The sequence below is a fragment of the Gracilinanus agilis genome, chromosome 1, assembly GCF_016433145.1.
Source record: "Gracilinanus agilis isolate LMUSP501 chromosome 1, AgileGrace, whole genome shotgun sequence".
Lineage (NCBI taxonomy): Eukaryota > Metazoa > Chordata > Mammalia > Didelphimorphia > Didelphidae > Gracilinanus > Gracilinanus agilis.
The window spans coordinates 570,189,889-570,210,956 of record NC_058130.1 but is presented as its reverse complement, the minus strand read 5'-3'; the positions used below and the strand labels follow the sequence as shown (position 1 = coordinate 570,210,956).

Sequence of the window (21,068 nt, the reverse complement as noted above, 5' to 3'; positions counted from 1 at the left end):
AGTTGTCCAGTTCCATTTTTTGCAAACATTTTATTAGAATATGTGTGAGATGATAAGATAATATTTTGAGGATTTATATATACCAACAGGATCGTAAAGAGTTTATTCCATGGGGGCCACACAACTACAAAAAGCAGAGATCAGGTTAAAGTTAAAAGAATAGAAAATAAATTATTCAATTAGATATATACAAATAACACAGAAATGATACAAAGACAACATAATTTTATTTTCTTGAACATGGAGCTATGTTTTGTACAATAAAAATATTCCTCCCAAAAGTTAAAAAATTTTTTCATTTAAAATAACTTTTTTTTGGTATCTTTTATTTTAAAATCACCTATATTTATCAAGACTTCATTGATTTTTCCTCTCTCAGAATTCTATCCTTTGCAATAAATATTGAAACACAGGAAAAAAAGAAAAATAAAATTTTGCAAAACAAATTTATCAAATTTTGATGAGTAGGATCTCATTTCCAAAGTGTTTTTTTTTCTCTTCCAAGAAAGAAAAAAAGTTACTTTTTTCCACAAAGCTTATTCTGGATTGGTTGGCATAGTAAAATATTTAGATAAATTCAGGTTTACTCACTCATATCAGTGGTATCAAACTTAAATAGCAATAGGGTTTACTTATGCAAACATAAAGCTCTCTGTAGGCCACATACTGACAGTTTTAAAATGCAATTTCATTTATGTTTTATTGTATTTTTATTTATTTTATAAAAATCTCAATGACATTTTAATCTGGTTTCTGCTACTCTTAGGAGCACTGAAGGTCACACATAGCCCACAGGCTGTGTGCTTGCCTCCCTCCTCTATATTATTTCTCATCCCAAAAAGTCATTATCAAGAGAGGGATCAAGATTGGCTTAGTAGAAAATACATTGATGAATCAATTTTTCCACAGTAAGAAAGGTTTTGCCACAATATTCTTTGTCAAATTTTCTTCATTTTCCAAATAGTTTTGAAAAGTGGCAAATTTGAACCCTGCAGAAGTCTTTTAAAAGCAAATAAAAAATCAAACTCAAATGTATTTCTGAAAATGATCTTCCCTTTTTACTACTCAACAATCCTTTAACTAAACTTTTAAAAAATAGCAAAATCAAGTCACATACCAATCGTCTGAAGGAGGGTAAGGGGAAAGGAAATTAGGTAAAAAAACGGGCTAAGCTACTGCAAAAATGTGATATATCTAGAGGTATACACTTGGATTTCAATAATGATCCTTGTCACACACAATTTGTATGACCTTGGGGAATTCAATTAACATCGCTGTGCTGCATTTCTAAATGACCTGTAAGGTCTCTTCTAACTCTCAGTGTAATGGCAGTGTTTGGATCACATCATAAATGATGAAGGGAAAATAAAGCTCCCTCTTGCTTTCTAACTCCCCATTTTAGAAGATCAAATTTTAAATTACACTAAAATTCACTTAGTATACTTACTTTCATCTTTCATCAGTATACTTACTGATCATAGGTGCTAATGATGATAAGGAAGAAATCTAAGGATAAGAAAAAACTCCAATTTAGTTTTGAGAATAACTCGATTGCTTCCTGTTGTCATGTGGAGCATCTATTATTATGTTCAAAAAGTGGAATAATGAGAATGAAGAATGTGTCTGGAAAAATAGCATGTGAATAGAAAATGGAATGCTGACATACTAAATAGACTTTTGAAGATTTAATATAGCAACAGAGTTCTCTGGTTGCCAGTAACGAAGACAATGATGCTTTTCTGAGCAAATGCCAAGGATGAACTCTGTTCCAATAACACTTTCAACACCTGTTATTAAAAGTCCTTTTAAAAGATATTAGTATACTTTCTTGGCTACAGCTGCTTTTGGAGGTGTGCCACAACTTCATCAAACTGGGTGTCTTTAAGTAACATCTTGAAAGGTAACTGATAAAATGGAAACAACACTATACATGGAATCAGAAATTCTGCATTCCAGTTTTCGCCCTGTCATTTATAAAAATCAGAATAATCACAGGCAAATAATTATATCTCTCTGGTTTTCAGTTTCCTGATCTATAAAATGACATGGTTGAAGAAGGTTATCCCTAATATGCTTTCCATCTTTAAGTTTCAAGGCTCCAATTTCTCCTACAGAGATAAAGTGTTATCGTGGAAAACTGTCCATGAGAAAAATGGAAGGTTACTTGTAGTCAGAACACAAATTTGACTCCTTTCATCTGAAATTTAAAAAACAAACAAACACTAATTCCTGAATTTCACAATTTTTATTCACAGTTTATTATTTCATTACATTTTCAATAGCAAATTACTTGATGTTTTCCCAACTCCTTATCTTCCAACATATTTTACAATTCTCACTTTCCAGAGAAGGGAGATCAACTTCTTTTCACCAGCTTGATTATTAAAGTAAAAACCTCTGCTTTAACAATAGCTATTAATTCAATTAAATAGTTATTAAGTACATGCTATGTACTTAAATCTTTTTTTAAAGATCCTAGGGGAAACCATATGATAACATATAGTTTATGCCTACAGGGAGATTTTCTGTAATATAAGGATGTCAAAAAATTACATTTAACTTTATTATATGATGTGTAATCTGACCACTTTATAGTAGATACCTAAATTTAGCAAACCAATAAGATCAGAAAATGTTAAATCACTGGTCTTGTTGAAAGTTACACAAATGAAAAGCTAAACATAAACCATTTACTTATCATTCTCAAAATGAATTGTGCCATACTTGATGCATAGGGGACCTTCTAAATTATACAAATGTGAAAAAACCCCAAACAATGCTCTCCAATTAATAGTTACTTTACTACAATAGAAGCTCATTGAGCAGCAGCAGCAGTGGCAGTAGCCAATCAGGTCAAGATGACTAAGTAAGAAACCTTGAAGCCCGACAACCACACTCCAGACAACCACAGAAGAAGAAAAATCTCTCCTAATGAATACTGGAAAGCAGAACCAACAGAATAAGGGTGAAACAGTGTGCTGACCAAGAATACCAAGATCTATGGGGCTTCTTTCACAACAAGATGAACATGGAAATACGTATTATATGATAACATATGCAACCTATATCATATTACCTTCCTTCTTCAGAAGTAGGGAGGGTTAGGAGGTAAAGAAAGAACATGGATTCTAAAATATCAGAATAATAATATTAAAATTTATGTTGACATGAAAAATAGAAAAAATAAAATTTATTATGATAAAAAATACTATGAGAAGCTCATTCTTAAGCCAATCTATAAAACAATTGTTTTAGGTGCTACAAATAGTCTCATTTATTGCCATTCAGAAATTATTGCTTTGTTCTGTCCTTTCTAACAACAGTTAATGTAGGAGTTCCCAAATAATATTCATGAACTAATATAAATGGAATTACTTCACTACCTAGCCATACAGACTTTGGGAAAAATTATATGTCATGATTAGCAGCAAAAATGATACCAATTTGTAGTCTCCATACACACAATAATTTTGCCTATAAATTGGCTGCACTACTTACGGTAGTATATAGGTTAGGTGCTTTGGAAGATTATAGCGTTTGTGATTTTTACTAGCCACTACTTTTTATAAAAATGAATTTGTGGGTTGAAATGAGAATTCATCTAAAATTTAACTCACCCTTTCTCTGAAATACACACTCTTCTTTTCCTGGCATATCTATCTCTCTATGCATCCATCATTTATTTTTCAGTGCTAATAATTTCTCCATCTCACATAACCAATATGACACCAAATCTTGTCAATTCTATCTATTTCATTTCTTCTAACTCTTCCTTGTTCACTGTTCTAACTTTAAGTCTTCTTATTTCACACAAAAATATATTAATTAGCCTTCCTTTATCTCTTCTTTACCCTCTCTAATTTGCAGAATCACACCATTTGAAAGTGTGATGGGAACTTGATAGCTATCACAACCCACTCATACCTGAAAATTAATCCTTTCTATAATATAACCATTAAGTACTATTTAGACTTTGTTGAGATTCTTGAATTAAAGAGAATACAGCCCTTCTTAAAGATACCCAACCCACTTTTAAATAAATCTAATTCTTAGAAAGCTTAATTTTTTAATGTTGAAAGAAAATTAGGGTTCTAATGCTTCTATGTATTGTTCCTTTCTGAAGGTAATTCAATACATTAAATACATTAAACAAATTGTACTACATGTTAGGAAACCAGGCAATAATAGTCAATAATCTAATCAATAAATGTTTTTAAGCACCTGTTATGTGACAGAGTATGTCTTGTGTTGGGAATACAAATATCAATTTTTTTAAAAAGCCCCTGTGCTGAAGAAGCTTCTGTTCTGATGTGAGAAGACAAAATGTAAAAGTTGGGAAGAAGTATCCAAATTAGGGATATGGTGAAGAAATCAGAAAAATCCCAGAGTAATTCAGTCAGTTATAAAATGAAGAGGAAAAGTCAGAGAAGATCCCAAGTAATAAATCAGTTGAGAAATGAGACAAAAATAAAAAATTCTGTCCTCAGTTCACTTCCATTCTACATTGTTCTGCTCTTGATAGCCAAAAGTTTAATTCCTTTGCTATGCAATAACCATATAAACACTTGGAAGAAAAAGCTATCATCAAAATCATCAAACCCCTCAATATCCCCTCCTTACTTTTCACCTCTTCAGGACAAAGATCCTCAGTTATTTTGATCAAACTTCATATAATATGACATATGACTGGGGTCTTTCACTATCTTTATTGCCTTCTTTTGATTGCCCAAACTTTTAATGTCCTTTGCAAAATGCCTGCTTACAACAAAACACAGAATTCTGGATGTATACTTACCAGAACAGAGTATGGCAGGATGATAACTCCTGGAAGCTACACTCCTCTTAATTCATCCTGGAATTGCATTAAATTTTATGACATCATATTTTAAAATTTTATATCATGCCTTTGTCCACTAAAACATATATATCTTTTTTCAGACAAACTATTGTCTAACAACACCTCTATACTGTACTTATAAATTGGCATTTTTTGCCCAAAATAAGATTTTATATTAATTTCCATTAACTTTAATTTCATTACAATGTTTTAGCTTTTTAAATTCTGAATCCTGTCATTTAAGATATTATCTAGTCCTAGTTTGGAATGATCTAAAAATTTAATAAGCGTGATAGAAATGACTTTATTCAAGTCATTGAAACACAATATGTAAATCACATGGCTAAACCCAGATTTCTGGAGTGATCTAACTCTTTGTGTTACATCACATCAGGACCGCCACAGATTATATTCCCATGTCCTGAAAGATTTAATTCATTCATCTTTATCATTTTATCTTATGGTCGAGCTATCCTAAATTGTAGGAGACTGAAAACCCACTAAATATAATTGCCACAAGCTTTTCATCCTATCACATTTATCTATTCACCCAGAAAATAAGGAACAACCTGTCCTTTGCCCTGCTGGTGAATGTATACACTCTCCCCATCTTCCTTGGGCTTTCCATATCTTCCTCTTTTGGGGAAAATAGTAATCAAATCAGCATTCCCATTGGTACTGGAAAGGGTATGTAATTGTACCTTATCCTGAGCTAGGCTGTTGACTCCGAGTGGGAGTAGGTTACAGATGAAAAAGATTCTTGTAGTAAGAAAAAAATTATAGTTACTAGCTAGATTATAGAATGCGTGAGAATGACAAAGAGTCTGTGTCCCTGGTTATCTGATAACCTCAGAGAAATTAGTAAGTACAGAAAAGAATTTGGCTTGGTAATGAACACTGTTTTAGATATATCAAGTATGACGTCTATTGTAAATTCATTAGGAATCTAGGTAGCCCCTCAGTCAATAAATATTTATTTAGCATGGCACACTGATACAGTGAAAAGAATGAGATGTATACAGATAGTCAGGCATGGATGGGTTACAATCTGCATTGTTGCAGGGAATATACCTATTAATGAGATTACATTAATGTAAGTGCTAGAATATGTGCTTTGACAGGATGAAATCAAACAAAATGGGGGTTCTTTAGGAATAACAATTTTATTTAACTTAAGAATTATATATCTAATTTTTTATTTTTTCTTGAGGGTTAGATACTTAAATAATGAAAGTAAATCTATCTACGGCTTGCCACATGAACTGTGAAATCATTTAATAGGAAAATGAAAGAAGGAGTAGAAAATGGAAATTATATAGTTCTCAACTAGGTATTAAAAGTTGAGAATTCATTAACAAATTCTGGTTTGTCAAGACAAATTGTCCTTACCATTAGATTGGCAAATGGCATAACCTCAGGAAAGTTATTTCAGTCAAGGAGAAACAGAATCAAAGGGCTCAATGTATTAAAGAAAGGACTTTAAAATGGAGAGCATTGTTTGATCAGTATCTGAGCCAAAGCACAATTTGGATTTTATGCTAGAAAATTTTTCCTACCAGTTGGAAAGGGGAAAAACATATTAAATGTTTGTTATTTCTTACTGATATTTTTGTAAAATGTTTAGTTAGCCAAAGTAGCACATATTTAAAGTAATAAATTCAGGCAATTTATTCCTCTTGAGTGATAATTCTACTTACTCACCACCACTTTCCAAAAAGGGAAAATTGTCTATGAGTTTGATATTTTCTAAACAGCCAAGCCAACAAAAATTCTAGTGTTTCATATGGAGCTATTCACTATGACATGCATCTGATTATAAATTTTCATATTGATGATTCATAATTGTCAGTTCCTTATACTTAGGCATTTGATTTTTCAATTACAGAATTGCTATTAATCAATTACATAAGATCATAAAACAAGGGAAATGAAAGACCACCTGATAAAGATTTACTTTTATCATAACAGAGAGAAAGAACTTTTTCACATCCTCAAAATCTAAGTGGCTGACACATAATTTAGTTCCTCTGAAACTAGGTAATACCCGAATTGAGCAAGCCTGAAAAATTCTTTCTCTTCCATATAATTACCAAACTCCAAGTATCTGGAAAGAAAATAACCTTCAATCTGAAATTTACTAAAATATGAGGTTTTAGAAATGATTGTTGTAATGTAGGTTATCTACTTATCTAAAATTTTCTTTAGAAAAATGACAAAAACCTATTAGTGGCATTGGCAAGGAGAGTCTCTTGCTTGGTATTTTCATTCATTTGCATATTTATTACATCATGCTAAAGAAGTTATTTTTGGAATTGAAAAAATACTCTTTGGCCAGCAACTAACTGGCTGTTTAAATTATCAGCCCTTGTAGTCCTTATCAGCATTATTTTCCTTCTAATCTCAAAATGAAATAAGCCATTCTATTTTGGGAATTCTTTATTGCATTTTAAGACAAAATTCTTATGAAAGATGATAGTTATTTATCTGTGTTAATTCCAAAACCATATTTTTGAAACAGTTGACCCAGACGCTATCATTCATTGCTTTCTCTTTTTCTCATCATTCTTTATCACAGGACACAGTGACTACATTTACATGAAAATAAACCACTGGATTTTTTTTAAATCACAGTTTTAGTCAGTGACCCAAATGTTCCTAAATTCCTGAAATGTTCTATATCATTTAGGATAAAAACTCGAGAGTATAATCATTTTGCTCTTGACTTTCTACTCAACTACTCTCTTGATCATATGTTTATATGATATGGGTTTTTATCCCACATAGCAGAAAGACATTTCCTAAAAGAAATATAATTGAATTAATAAAATGAAGAATAGAAAGGTTAATAGATCAAGGGATAAGAGGAAAGTAGCCTGGAGTGGAGGGTTGAGGAAATTCAGGGCCAGAACTACATATGAAGCCAATCATAGGAAAGGTAGAGCTAAATCCCTTGCTACTGTGTAGAAAGATCAAGCTTTAGAGTTTTTTTTGGTTGTTTGTTTGTTTTCCCTAAGTGACAATTGGATAAAAAAGAAAAAAAGTGTGAAGGGACAGGTTTAGATTATCCTATTTTTCTTATTCCTTCAGGTTTCTCTTGTGCCATCTTCTATTCCTCCCTCACACTCTCCCCCCCATCATTTTAGACCTTTTAGTACTCCAACCTCTCCTTATGACTAATTCTTCTAATTACTATAATAGTGGGTACAGATTTTTAGAATTACACATAATGCTTCTCCATATAGGAATGCAAATAATTTGATCTTATTGAAGCCCGTGAAGAAGGAAATTTAAAGATAAGAGTTTTCTTTCTTTCCCCTCTTTTTCTTATTTACCTTTTCATGTTTCTCTTGGTTTTTGTGGTTGGATATCAAACTTTCCATTTAGTCCTGGTCTTTTCTGTGCAAATGCTTGGAAATCTTCTATTTTGTTGAATGCCCATACTTTCCCCTGGAAGTATATAGTCAGTTTTGATGAGTAGGTGATCCTTGGTTATAGACCCAATTCTCTTGCCTTTCTGAATATCATGTTCCAAGCCTTGAGGTCTTGTAGTGTGGAGGCTGCCTGATCCTGTGTAATCATGATTGGTGTTCCTTGATATCTCAATTGTCTCTTTCTGGCTTCTTATAATAATATTCTCCTTAACTTGGAAGCTTTTGAATTTGGCTATTACATTCCTAGGGGTTGTCTACTGAGGATTTAGTGTAGAGGGTGTTCTATGGGCTCTTTCAATGTCTATTTTGCCCTCTTGTTCAAGGCCATCGGAGCAGTTTTCTTGGATAATTCCTTGTAATATGATATCAAGATTTCTATTTGTCTCTGATTGTTCCAGAAGACCAATAATTCTAAAGTTGTCTCTTCTAGACCTATTTTCTTGATCTGTCATGTTCTCATTGAGATATTTCATGTTTCCTTCTATTTTGTCAGTCTTTTGACTTTATTAATTCTTGCTGTCTTGTAAGATCATTGGCTTCTGCTTGCCCAATTCTAGCCTTTAAAGACTGATTTTCTGCTATAATCTTTTGGTTTTCTTTTTCAGTCTGGTCTATCTGGCTCTTCATGGCTCCCAGCTGATCATTTCTGGTTTTCAATTTCCTTATTTCATTTGATTTCTGAATCTCAATTTCCAATTGTGAAATTCTGTCTTTTAAACTGTTATTATCTTTTTGAACTATTTCCCACTTTTCTTGCCAGATCTCTTCCATCTTTCTCATGATCTCAGATTTGAACTCTTCAAGAACTTGTGACCAATTTTAATTTTTGGGGGGAAGGTTTGGATGTCTTTAATTGCTTGTCCTTCTCTGATTTATGGGTCTTTTCTGTGCAAAAGTTATCAAGTGTTAGAGCTTCTTGGTCTTTTTGGTGGTTATTTCTTGTGCCTTGCTTGTCATCATTATGCTTTCTCAGCCAGAAGTCTGAGTAAGGCAGGCAGACTCTCTGTGTATAGAGCTAAGGAGCAGTTTTTGCCTGAGGCTATTTTGTGAATTTCCTGGCTTCCACTGTCTTCTAGGCCTCTGCTGTTCACAGCCCCTCTCACTCACTCCTGTGCCCAAGGTCTGCACTCCCTAGTCTCCTGGGGTCTCTAGTCTAGCTGTTTATCAGGGTCAAGCCCTGGGTGGTCCTACTCAGCTGCCCAGAGCCTAGAAATTGGCCCACTCTTGCTCTTCCACCTGAGTTTCTCCCCTGAGTCTCAGCATGCTGAGCTGTTTCCACTGTCCACTGCCTCTCTCCACTCCACTCCTGAGCCAAGGTCTGAGCTCTCTATCCTCTTGGGGTCTCAAGTCTTGCTGCTCTCAGGGGCAAGCTCCTGGTGGTCCCAGTTAGCTGCCAAAAAGCTAGATTTTGCACCCCTGCTGTTTATCAGTGCTACCTACTCAATCATTCTGTATCAAATGAAATCACTCCTGGGGAGAAATGCTTCTCACTAATGAAGCATATGTAAAGATATAATCTGACTATAGTTCCCCTTTAAGAGCAGGTAGAAAAGTTAAAAACAATAACGATCCCACGAATAGGGAGTGCAGACCCCATGAATGCACTGAGATAAAGCCATGTAAATCAGAGGCAGAGGGGTAGAGAACGTAGACGAAAGTGATCAATCACTATTCAGAACCCCAAGATGTCAGTAACAGGTGTGGAAAGAGTAAAAGGAGGGCAGAAGGAGGAACACCTACCAAGCCAAACTAAAGACCAGGATTCATCTCACGTGGCACTATCAATGAGGGAGCTTCTATCTTAGAAGATAGTCCTGGTACTGAAAGGATCACGTGACATATCACGTGATGCTCAATGTTATGCGTAAACTGTTAGATACTATGCCATGGTTGACTTTATGGCTCCTGCAGAAAGAGCCATTTGTTGCCGACCCCTGCCTTAGAGAATCATCACACACCCCATTCTCATTTCCTTCATGTTACTCCTAGAATCCTGAAGGGGAAAATTTGAGTCCTGTGGGATATGAGCTGTATCTGAAATAGAGTTGGAATAAGAATTCTCAGAATTTAAAAGAGAAGAAATATGAAAGGTTAATTTATGCATAAGAAAAAAACTAAATTAGTAAACAGAAAGACAGTCTAAGATATAGGAATACAATAAGTGCCACTTCTAATAGACATTTGTGTCCTCTTTCTCCATGCTAGTCCAGAAACTCTAAAACTAAGTCACAGATGGTATGGATATGAATCGTCATTTGGTGGAGAAAGTTTCTACTCTAAGTATTCTTTACATTGATGACATCACAAAAGCTCTGTACTCTCTATGCCTCCCTTCAATATATCTTCTTTATCTTCACCCAGGATAATGTTGAGATTTTACAATCTAGTAATAATTTTTATGATATTTCATTAACTTTACTAATTTGTATGACTGAATTGCACTATGATTATTATTCTTGTTTTTATCATCACCCCTTTTATTACCATTATTATTAATGTCAGAAAAATAGAATTTAGATAACAATCATTGTTGTGCTTCTTCTAAGATAGAGAAAGTCATTTGGGGAAGGCATCATTCCAAGCATTAAAGGAAGGAGGAAAGTAAGTATCAATCTGAATAAAACAAAATTACCAAAGTAGTAATAATAAATGGCTTTTAAACAAGTAAAGATCACAATTTGGGGTCCCCCAAAGTATAGAAGCACTTGATTACCTGAGATAGGCAAGGGGGAGTAGGGTTGTATGGTTTACTGTTTGGGGGAGCCTGGAGAAGCTGTTAGTAGTCTGTAGAGGAGAAGATTGGGAGAAAAACTCAGGAGAGAGGGATGTGAATAGTACTGGTCCTAAGCGAATGCTTGGCAAAGGAAGAAAGGAAGGAAGGAAGGAAGGAAGGAAGGAAGGAAGGAAGGAAGGAAGGAAGGAAGGAAGGAAGAAAGGAAGGAAGGAAGAAGGAAGGAAGGAAGGAAGGAAAGAAGGAAGGAAGAAAAGAAGGAAGGAAAGAAGGAAACATTAAGCACTTCTCAGGACCAACCATAGTGCTATATATTTCATAAATATTATCTGATTTGATCCTCACGACTGATGAGGAATAAGAAAAATATATAGCTTGAAATAAGTCAGTTTCATTTAGATTCTATATAGCATGAAGATAGCAAATGTAGATTAATATGGGCTTGATGATGAGACAACAGTGGAAAGAAAGGTCAAGAACTAAAAGGAATCTTAGACATCATCCACTCCTGAATTCTCATTTTATAAATTAGAAAAGTAAAAAGGTACTTGTCCAATATCATATTTATGGTATTAGAGTCAAAACTATGCCACACTTCATGTCTTCCAAGCTAGTGATCTTCACTGTTATCTATAATTCTCTGTACCATATTGTGTGCTTATGAAGATAATGATATTATTTTAAATAGTGCAATATCCTACTGGACTTTTTGATGACTTAGATCTAGATATTTGTGTGTGTGAATTAAGTTGCATTTATTTTCCCCAAACAAAACTATAATCTAGAAATTATGAATTATAATGATAATGAGGAGAAAGAAGAGGAAAATAATATGTCACATTTTGAAGTACTTTTTTCACAATAAACTTTGGAGGTATGTATAGTGTAAGGATGAAAGGAAGTCTGACCCTTATGGCACATGAAGAAATTCCCAGGGCCATCCAAAATCTCTTTACACATTCAATTATGGCCTGAGTGCCATAGTGTTTCTTTTCATGTACGGCATTGCACGCTGGGTAGAACAGATATTTTGGCAAGATGGGTTTGCCTGACTCTGAGAACCATGTAATACTAGGGCACACTAGAAAGGGGTTTCCCTCAGTTGGTGGGTGTCCAGGTCGGGCATGCCAGCCCTCACACGTTGGACAGAAGGCTTCCACACAGGAAGAGATATGTGGTGACCCTGTTCGATGTTGGCCAGAACCAGGGTTCACATAATCCTCCCCTTAGTTTGGTTGTGGACACCAAGAGGAATCTGGCTCAAAGATGGATTCTGCCAGGCATGGCTGAGGTATCTCATTCCCTTCTTGTCCCTCAATAAATTTGTAATGCTATCTGACTTTACAATAGTAAAAGTATTATGAAACTCATGTTAGAGATGGATGAACTTAAGGTCAGATTTTGCAAGGACCCTCAAAGAGAGAGGGTAAGTTTGAATTACAAAATATTTTAAAGTTTTATATATATATATATATGTATGCTTTTTATTATATATACTATATATACATATTTACATGTATAGATATATTTGTATATATAGAATCTATATAAAGATGAAATATATATACTTATAAAATGTTCATCTTATTTGAAAGTAGGTAAGTAAAGAAATAAGATTTTGGGGTAAAGTGCATTGGATTTGGAGTAAGGGAATAAGATGATCAGGGTTCAAAAATTCTAACTGCTACTCATTGTCTCCCTGATTTAGGGCCAGTCATTTAATCATTTAAATGCCTACCTATCTCATTTAAAAAATTAGGGGATTGAATGAGATGAGCTCTAGAGTGTCTTCTACTCCTTTGTCTATTAACAATTTTACAATGGGGTTTAGAGATCTTGCTTCACTGGATATGAGAAATATTTATTACTAAACAAAATGTTTGTATATATGAGACACAAATTGGTACATAACCAATTAATTTTTCTCTTCCCCTCACTGAGCCAAGTGTTGAAAGCAGAGGAAAAAAAGGCAAGTTAAAAAAGAGACTAGGTGTGAATGTGTTCAGACATTGCAAAGATTTGTCTACACCCTATTATCCCCTTAAAATATGTGGAGAAGTTTTCCTGATGGAATTATAGTAGTTGCTTATAATTTCTTGACTGAAGATTGGCCAGATCTTTGTCTTCCCATAAAAAGAAAATTTCCCAGGCCTGAGAAAAAGGAAACAGTCAAGAAACCCTCAACTCTCTCCCTAAGAGTGCCATTCTCCTTTTCCTATACTACAATATCTTATATAATAGCTATCTGCCCAACAGAAGACACCAACTTAAAAAAGAAAGGAGTAGGAAAGAAGATTTCGAGCATAAATCCTGTTATCAAAAAAGACAGTCAATTGTGGATAAAGAGAGAATTTGTTCTGGCAATTAGAAGTTGAATAATATAGGACTGAGAAAAGTAGATCAAGTGATCCCAGAAAAATAAGGTGCTCATTCAACACATTGCACCCAAGAGGAAGAAGCCTAAGGACAGAACAAGGAAAAAACAACTTTAGGAACTTGAATTAACATTGGAGCCAGTGGCCTTAGCCACATGCTAATCTTTCTCTGATGTGCTTCACAACTAGTGAACTATTTATTTGTATCTTTCTTCCCACTAAAGTTGTATTTGTGAGAGAGTATTCCAAAGGATAATGGAAAGAAGAAGGTAGGTGTATTTTGTAACCATCCTTTTTTTTCCCTTCAAGGTGGTATGCACTTTATTTAATCTTTTCTCATCATTTTCTTTTTTAAAATTATAACATTTTTTAATTTTTCCAGATTACATGTCAATACAATTTTCTATAACAATTTTCTGCTATTTTTGCAATTCATGTTCTCTATCTCTCCCACCCCTCTCTTTTCTCTAAGAAGGCAGATATAATGATCTAGATTATACATATATTATAATATGATACTTATATCTATGTTCATCATATCATAAAAGAAGACATTACTTTCACCAGAGAAAAATTCTTGGAGGAAATAATGGAATTTGCATTCAGACTCCATCTATTCTTTTTATGACAGTAGATATCGATTTTTTTGGTCAAGAATCTCTTGGATCCCTACTTTGTTAATAACAGATCAGTTATTCACAGTTGATCATCATGCATTATAACATTATTGTTATCCTTGTTCTGCTCACTTCATTCTGCATCACTTCATATACATTGTTCAAGATTTTTTTTGTATTCATCTTGTTTGACATTTCTTATGTCACAATAAAATCCCATTACAAGCCTATACCACAACTTGTTCAGCCACACCCAAATTGATGGGCATCCCTTTAGCTTACAGTTTTTCACCATCACATAAAGAGTTGCTATAAATATTTTTGAACAGATTTGTGACCACTGTTCTTATCAAGACATCATAAATGTTTTTAATTAGAGCTCATTTTGTTTACCGTATTACTGTTGTAGCTAAGCACACCAATGCAATAGTGGGAACTATGGTTTTTGGAGAATAAGACCACAGAATGCCTTTAAATTCAAAGGCTTATTTACTCCCCCAGGGACTCAACAGACAAGAAGTAAAGGTAGCACCAGATAATATATTACTTATGTAATTTATCAGGCTAAAATTGTTTTTAAAAATTTATCCTCTGAAATAATTTTAATATCACACCTAGATGATTGTTGTGCTTAGTGTGTATTTTTCTGTTGTCATAGTCATTAAAGTAAAATTCAGTTTAACTTTTTTTATCACGAATTTAAAGTTAGTTATGTCTGAATTTCTAAAGTTTTTCTGAAAAACTTTTGGGTTGAAGCAATATGTCATCAATTTTTAGTAGATTTTAATTTGGAGAAAATGCATGCATGTAGGCATTCAGCAAATATTAATTACTATTATGACACATGTTAAAACCAGTGGAAATGTGCATCAGCTATGGGGTGGGAAGTCAGGGGATGAAGGGGAAAGTAAGAGCATGAATCATGTAAACATACTAACTTTTCTAAAAAATAAATATTATTAAATGTTAAAAAATATTAATTACTATTTGAAGAGCATAGTGCTATTCAATGGTGAGTTTCAAAATTTAGATCAAAGTCACTTCCCTCATATAATTTTTAATCTAACAGAGGCAAATAGTTGTTATACACAGTATTTTTAAATGTGCATTAGGTTTATAAAAGAAAGTGCTATATAGTTTATGATCATAACTTTAAGATGTCTCTCACATCCATCTTTGGCTGATGATATCAGACTTTCAAAAAAGATTCAGTGTCATGACCCAAGAAGAGACTGAAATTAGAGGCTTGAATTAGCTAAGAATTATAAAAGTTATTAACACCATATTGTTATATTAAGGTGATAATTGGTAAGTGTTAATCCATACTGACACCACTTTCAGCAAAACACTGACTATTTTAGAGTGAGGATTTTTCAGAGTAAAAACAGGATTTTTTTTTAATTTGGAAATGTGATAGTTTCCATTTTAAATTATGAAGTAGAATGCATATAAGTAACTTTCTTTAATAGACATAAAGTTAGACGCATTAAGGTTAAAAGACACTATATATAGGGAAAAAATGTAATCTAGTTCTCTTTCTAGAAATCTCATGTGTTTCTGAAGAAGATTGTGATTTCTATGATAATATACTTAAGGGGGTTTCAAAACTGTTTGAATAGATGGATCATTGGTCACTTGGAGATAATGCTCTGGTAGAATAATTCTAGGATATCCTTTTGCCTTGTGAAATATTCAAATTTTATTAATGTATTAGATGAAGACATAGGTAGCATGCTTATCAGAAATTCAGATTACACTATGTTAGGAAGAATAGCTAATGCTGGTTGTTAGAATCAAGATCTAAAATGATCTTGATAATTTAGACCAATGGTATGAATCAAGGAAATTTGTATTTAATAAGAATAAATTTAAAATTGTATGTTTAGGTTCAAAAATGGGCTTCTGGCCATTGTTGCATACTCAAATAAAGCAAGGGCCACCAAACCATAAAAAGGATCCTTGTAGGCCTAATATAGACTTTGTTTTAAAATTTTAATGTTATCTTTGTCTTACAATACTTTTATCTGTTTTGTTAAATATTTCTCAGATATATCTTAATCTTGTTACTGTCACATTCAAACCTCTTTGTATTTAATTGCTTAGAAACATGAAATTTGGTATCATGATTATAGATACTATTGGTAATATTGTGCCTATTTCCCCATTCTTCTCCATTCCAAACGTATTTACCTTTATATCAGGTAAATTGGAATTTTTGTAGCTTATTGTACAGGGTTGGATATATCAATGATGATTCTTTAAAAAATTGTTAGGGTGAGATGAGTTAGAACAGTGGCATTGACATTAAAGAGATAAGCTTGTAGATTGGAGCTGACTCTAAAAGCCCATCCAGGAGAATATGGCATTTTCCACAAAGGCTGAAAATGGGCATGGGGGGAGATGGGGAAAGCCCCTACTGGAGAGCAGAACACAACAGAACTGTTTTTAAGGGAAGCCAAAGAAAGACCTTGAGCTTCTTCCACTACTTCCTCTACAGAATATTACAGATAAAGAAAATTCAAATGATTATTAACTAGGGGAAAGAAAAGCTTTTGAAGATAATATAAGGAGAAATAGAACTGTGATTAATAACAGGATAAAACATGGGATGAGAATCTAAAAGAAATTCAAAAGGTCCCTTAGAAATACAAGTGTGCCTTAGATGTTGCCTATTGATATATCATGCTGGCTAAAATATGCAGAAATGGAATTAAAGACTCACCAAGTAAATAATGCCCCAAATGTCTGGCATCCAGTCATCAAAACTCAAATGTTGGGAACTATTATATTGCTAAAAACTAGCAAATTTTTGAATGGTAGATGAAATGACAACCTGAGGAGAAAGCGTGGAAATCCTACATCAACTCTAAATTTATATATAAAGAAGTGAATATGGACATGTTGCTTTTACTGAAGATTTGTCCTTGTGCATCCTTATGTTAAGATCTAGATCAACTATGATTTCTCTGAAGAAATAAACTTCTACTTTTCTCATGGAAAGAAAGAATATGGAACACTATGGAATTCTTTTGAAGTGAAAACATTGATGAATATCAATATAGTGAATCAAATTAACTATAGCTTTATTCATCATCCTTGTAACTTTCTAAATCAAAATATTCTTCATGAGCCACTAGGCCTCTATAATTGTTGCCATTTTTTATTAGAATGCATATTACCTGAAGGTAGATATTTTTACCATTCTTTAATTAATCAATTAATATATGAATTCTTTCATACATACTTAGAAGATTAAAATTGGTCTAATGTTATTTTCTTATTTATCCTATTTACAAGCAATTGATATTAATCTGCAATTGCTTTTTTCTTATAATTGTTTAAATTCTGAAAATGTATCTTTGAACTTGGTTCAGAATTTGGCTGTGCAATCATGGGTTAATTTTAGAAATTCAGCTATTCTACTAATCTCTGATCTACACTTGCCTTATGGAATTTTTACTGACCTTGGAGAATGTAGGCAAAAAGAACAGTTTGATTCTAATATCTTTGCACCACTAAGCTATCCTTCAAGGATAGCTTGTCTAAAAGTTCAGGCACTCTTGCCCTTCTTAAATTCAGGGAAGAGAAAGGCAGGTTATTGCTAAGCCCTGTTAATGAAACTTCCATTCAATCATATTGCTCCCTATTGCTCAGCTCTGTAACCAAGCATTTTGTTCTTAGTCCCATGACACCTATCCTGTTCTGTTTTGTTCTATAATCTTCAAACTTCATAAAAAGGAAACTGTCCTTTTGTTGAGTATTTTTGTCACGAATTAAGGCAAGCCATTGACTCATTAGACTGCTAGATCTTCCTCAGTTTACCCTTTTAAAACTTCAATTATAACACATACATATATTAAGAAGAGCAAGAGAGCCAGTTCAGTTGGACCTTAGAGTGCACACAGGGGAACACTGCATAACAAGTTTTAAAAAAGAAGCCATTTCTATATTGTGAGAGGAAGGGCTCTAAATGTTAAACAGAGAAAGTTACAGTTTATCCAAATGTAAAGGGAGCCACCAGAACATTTTGTTTTGGACAAAATATTTAAGAATGTAACTTTGCATTAGCTTTTTTTTTGGCATTTTCAACACACTATAGGTCATATTGAACTTTTCCTCTACAATCTCAGCACTTTTTCACAGGAACTATTTTCTAGTTCTCATTCATTTGTAATAATAAAAGGCCAAGGGGTTCCGGGTTAAGATGGCGGCAGAGTAAAAAGCAGCTCTTAACCTCTCCTGACCGAAACACAAAAAACTCCTCAAGGGGATATAAAAACAAGTCCAGACGAACGGAGGAACCCCACAACAGGGCACAGCGTGGAAGGTATGTGGAATTGGGACATTTCCATGCTATAAAGGGGTGAAACAGCTCTCACTAAATCGCGGGCTGAGCAACCACCCCACCCCACCCCCTCCACACACAACACCTATAGCGCCGAAGCAATATAGAAATAGAGCAAGTTTGGGGCACCCATCGAGTCATTGGCAGCTCTGGGGCCTGTTCCTGAGAGCAGCAAGATTTGGGACCCAAATAAGCCAAAGAACGCACCCGAAATTTGAGCGCGGGAGAGCACAGGTGCGGCAGAGGCGTGGGTGGAGGCAGACACAGCCATGAGCCAACGCTCTGAAACCCTGAGTGGGGAACCAGTGCAGACAGGTATATGACTGTGGAAGCAGCGCCCTGAGACTTGTAAAGGAACCAACAGCAGAGGATCAAGCAAGGGGGTCCACCAGGGGGCTTGACCTTGGAAAAAACCAGAACTCAGACCTCAGAAGCCAAAAGACCGCGGTGAGGATAAAGCTGAGAAGCTGCTGGGCTAATGATGGCTACCCAGACTCAGGAAGTTCAGAAGAGAATGATAAACAACAAGAAAAAGAAGTCTTTAACACTCAACAACTTTTACACAGAGAAAATTCAGACAACCGAGCAAACAGAGGAGGAGAACAAACAAGAATCCGGACCCTCCTCAAATAAGGAAAATGGGTCACAAGCTATGGAAGAGTTCAAAACTGAGATTCTGAGGAAGATGGAAGAGATCTGGCAAGAAAATAATAGTTTAAAAGGTAGAATCTTGCAATTGGAAAGTGAGGCTCAGAAATCAAAAGAACTGATAAGCAAATTGAACACCAGAAATGACCAGATTGAAAAGATCATAGCTGAAAACGAAAAGTTTAGAGCCGAAAACCAGTCCCTAAAGGCTATAATTGAGCAATTAGAAGCTAATGATCTCTCAAGAAAACAAGAACAAATAAAACAAAATCAAAAGACTGAAAAAATAGAAGGAAATATGAAATATCTCAATGAGAGAGTGACAGACCATGAAAACCGGTCTAGAAGAGACAATTTGAGAATAATCGGTCTTCCAGAAAAACCAGAAATTAATAGAAACCTGGACTCCGTACTAAAAGAAATTATTCAGCAAAATTGCCCTGAAGTCCTACAACAAGAGGGCAATATAGACATCAAAAGGATTCATAGAACACCCACTACATTCGATCCAGAGAAGAAAACGGTTAGAAATATTATTGCCAAATTCAAAAGCTTTCAAGCAAAAGAAAAAATCTTACAAGAAGTCAGAAAGAGACAATTCAAATATCAGGGAACACCAATCAGGATCACACAGGATCTGGCAGCCTCCACACTAAAAGACCATAAGGCTTGGAATACGATATTCAGAAAGGCAAGAGAGCTGGGCCTGCAACCACGGATCAACTACCCATCAAAACTGACTATATATTTCCAGGGGAAAGTATGGGCATTCAACAAAATTGAAGAATTCCTAGTATTTGCACAGAAAAGACCAGGGCTAAATGGAAAGTTTGATATCCAACCACAAAAATCGAGAGAAACCTGAAAAGGTAAATAAGATACAGAGGGGAAAGAAAGAAAACTTATAATTTTTAAATTTGCCTTTCTAAGGGCTTCAGTAACATCTAATTATATGTATTCCTATGTAGAGAAATGATATGTATAATTCTCTGTAGTGAACTCTATTCACTATTATAATATCCACTATTATAGTAATCAGAAGAATAATTCACAGGGTGAGGGTGGAACACTAAATAATCTAAGATGACATGGGGGATAGGAAAGAGGGGGTGAATAGCAGGGGACACCAAGAGAAACTTGAGTGAATAAGAAAAATAGGATATTCTATTACACACAAAGAGGGTATGGGAAGGAGAGGGGACAAATACTATTATGAGTAGGAGAGGAAGAGAGTATTAAGAGGTAATAATCAAACCTTACTCTCAGTGTAATCAACCCGGAGAGGGAAGAGTAGCTATACTATCAATTGGGACATAAAACTCTTATCTAACCCTTCTGAGAAAGTCAGAGGGGATAAATCAAGGGAAACAGGGGAGTGGGGAGGTCAAAAAAAGGGAGGGGAGAAGAAAGTGGAGGGAATTCATAAGGCCATTAAAAACAAAAAGGGGGGGAATAAGGGAGGGGGTAGGAAGGGAAGTCAGTCAAGGGAGGGGATAAGGGATAGGGTCTTAATAGCAAAACACTGGTTTTAAAGGATATAGTTTAAGGAAAAGGGGTAGGAATAGGGGAGGAAACAAAATGTCAGCAAATGCACAACTGATGATTATAACTCTGAATGTGAATGGGATAAACTGGCCCATAAAACGGAAGCAAATAGCAGAGTGGATTAGATACCAAAATCCTACCATATGTTGTCTACAAGAAACACATATGAGACAGGTGGACATACACAAGTTTAAGGTTCAGGGCTTGAGCAAAACCTTTTGGGTATCAAATGAGAAAAAGAAGGCAGGAGTGGCTATTATGATTTCTGACAAAGCCAGAGTAAAAATAGATATGATTAAAAAAGACAGGGAAGGTCATTACATCCTGATTAAAGGCAGTATAAACAATGAGGAAATAACACTGCTCAATATATATGCACCAAGTGGCATAGCATCCAAATTCATAAAGGAGAAACTGGCAGAGCTCAAGAAGGAAATAGATAGTAAAACCATACTAGTGGGAGATCTAAATATTCCTCTTTCAGATCTAGACAAATCAAACCGAAAAATAAATAAGAAAGAGGTAAGAGAGGTGAATGA

At 34.4% G+C, this 21,068-nt stretch overlaps 1 protein-coding gene across 1 annotated transcript in view; it reads right to left on the bottom strand.

Moving 5' to 3' along the window:
- The window catches only part of CCDC102B (coiled-coil domain containing 102B), a 527,613-nt gene that overhangs the window by 59,046 nt on the left and 447,499 nt on the right, over positions 1-21,068 (bottom strand). The window lies entirely within an intron of this gene.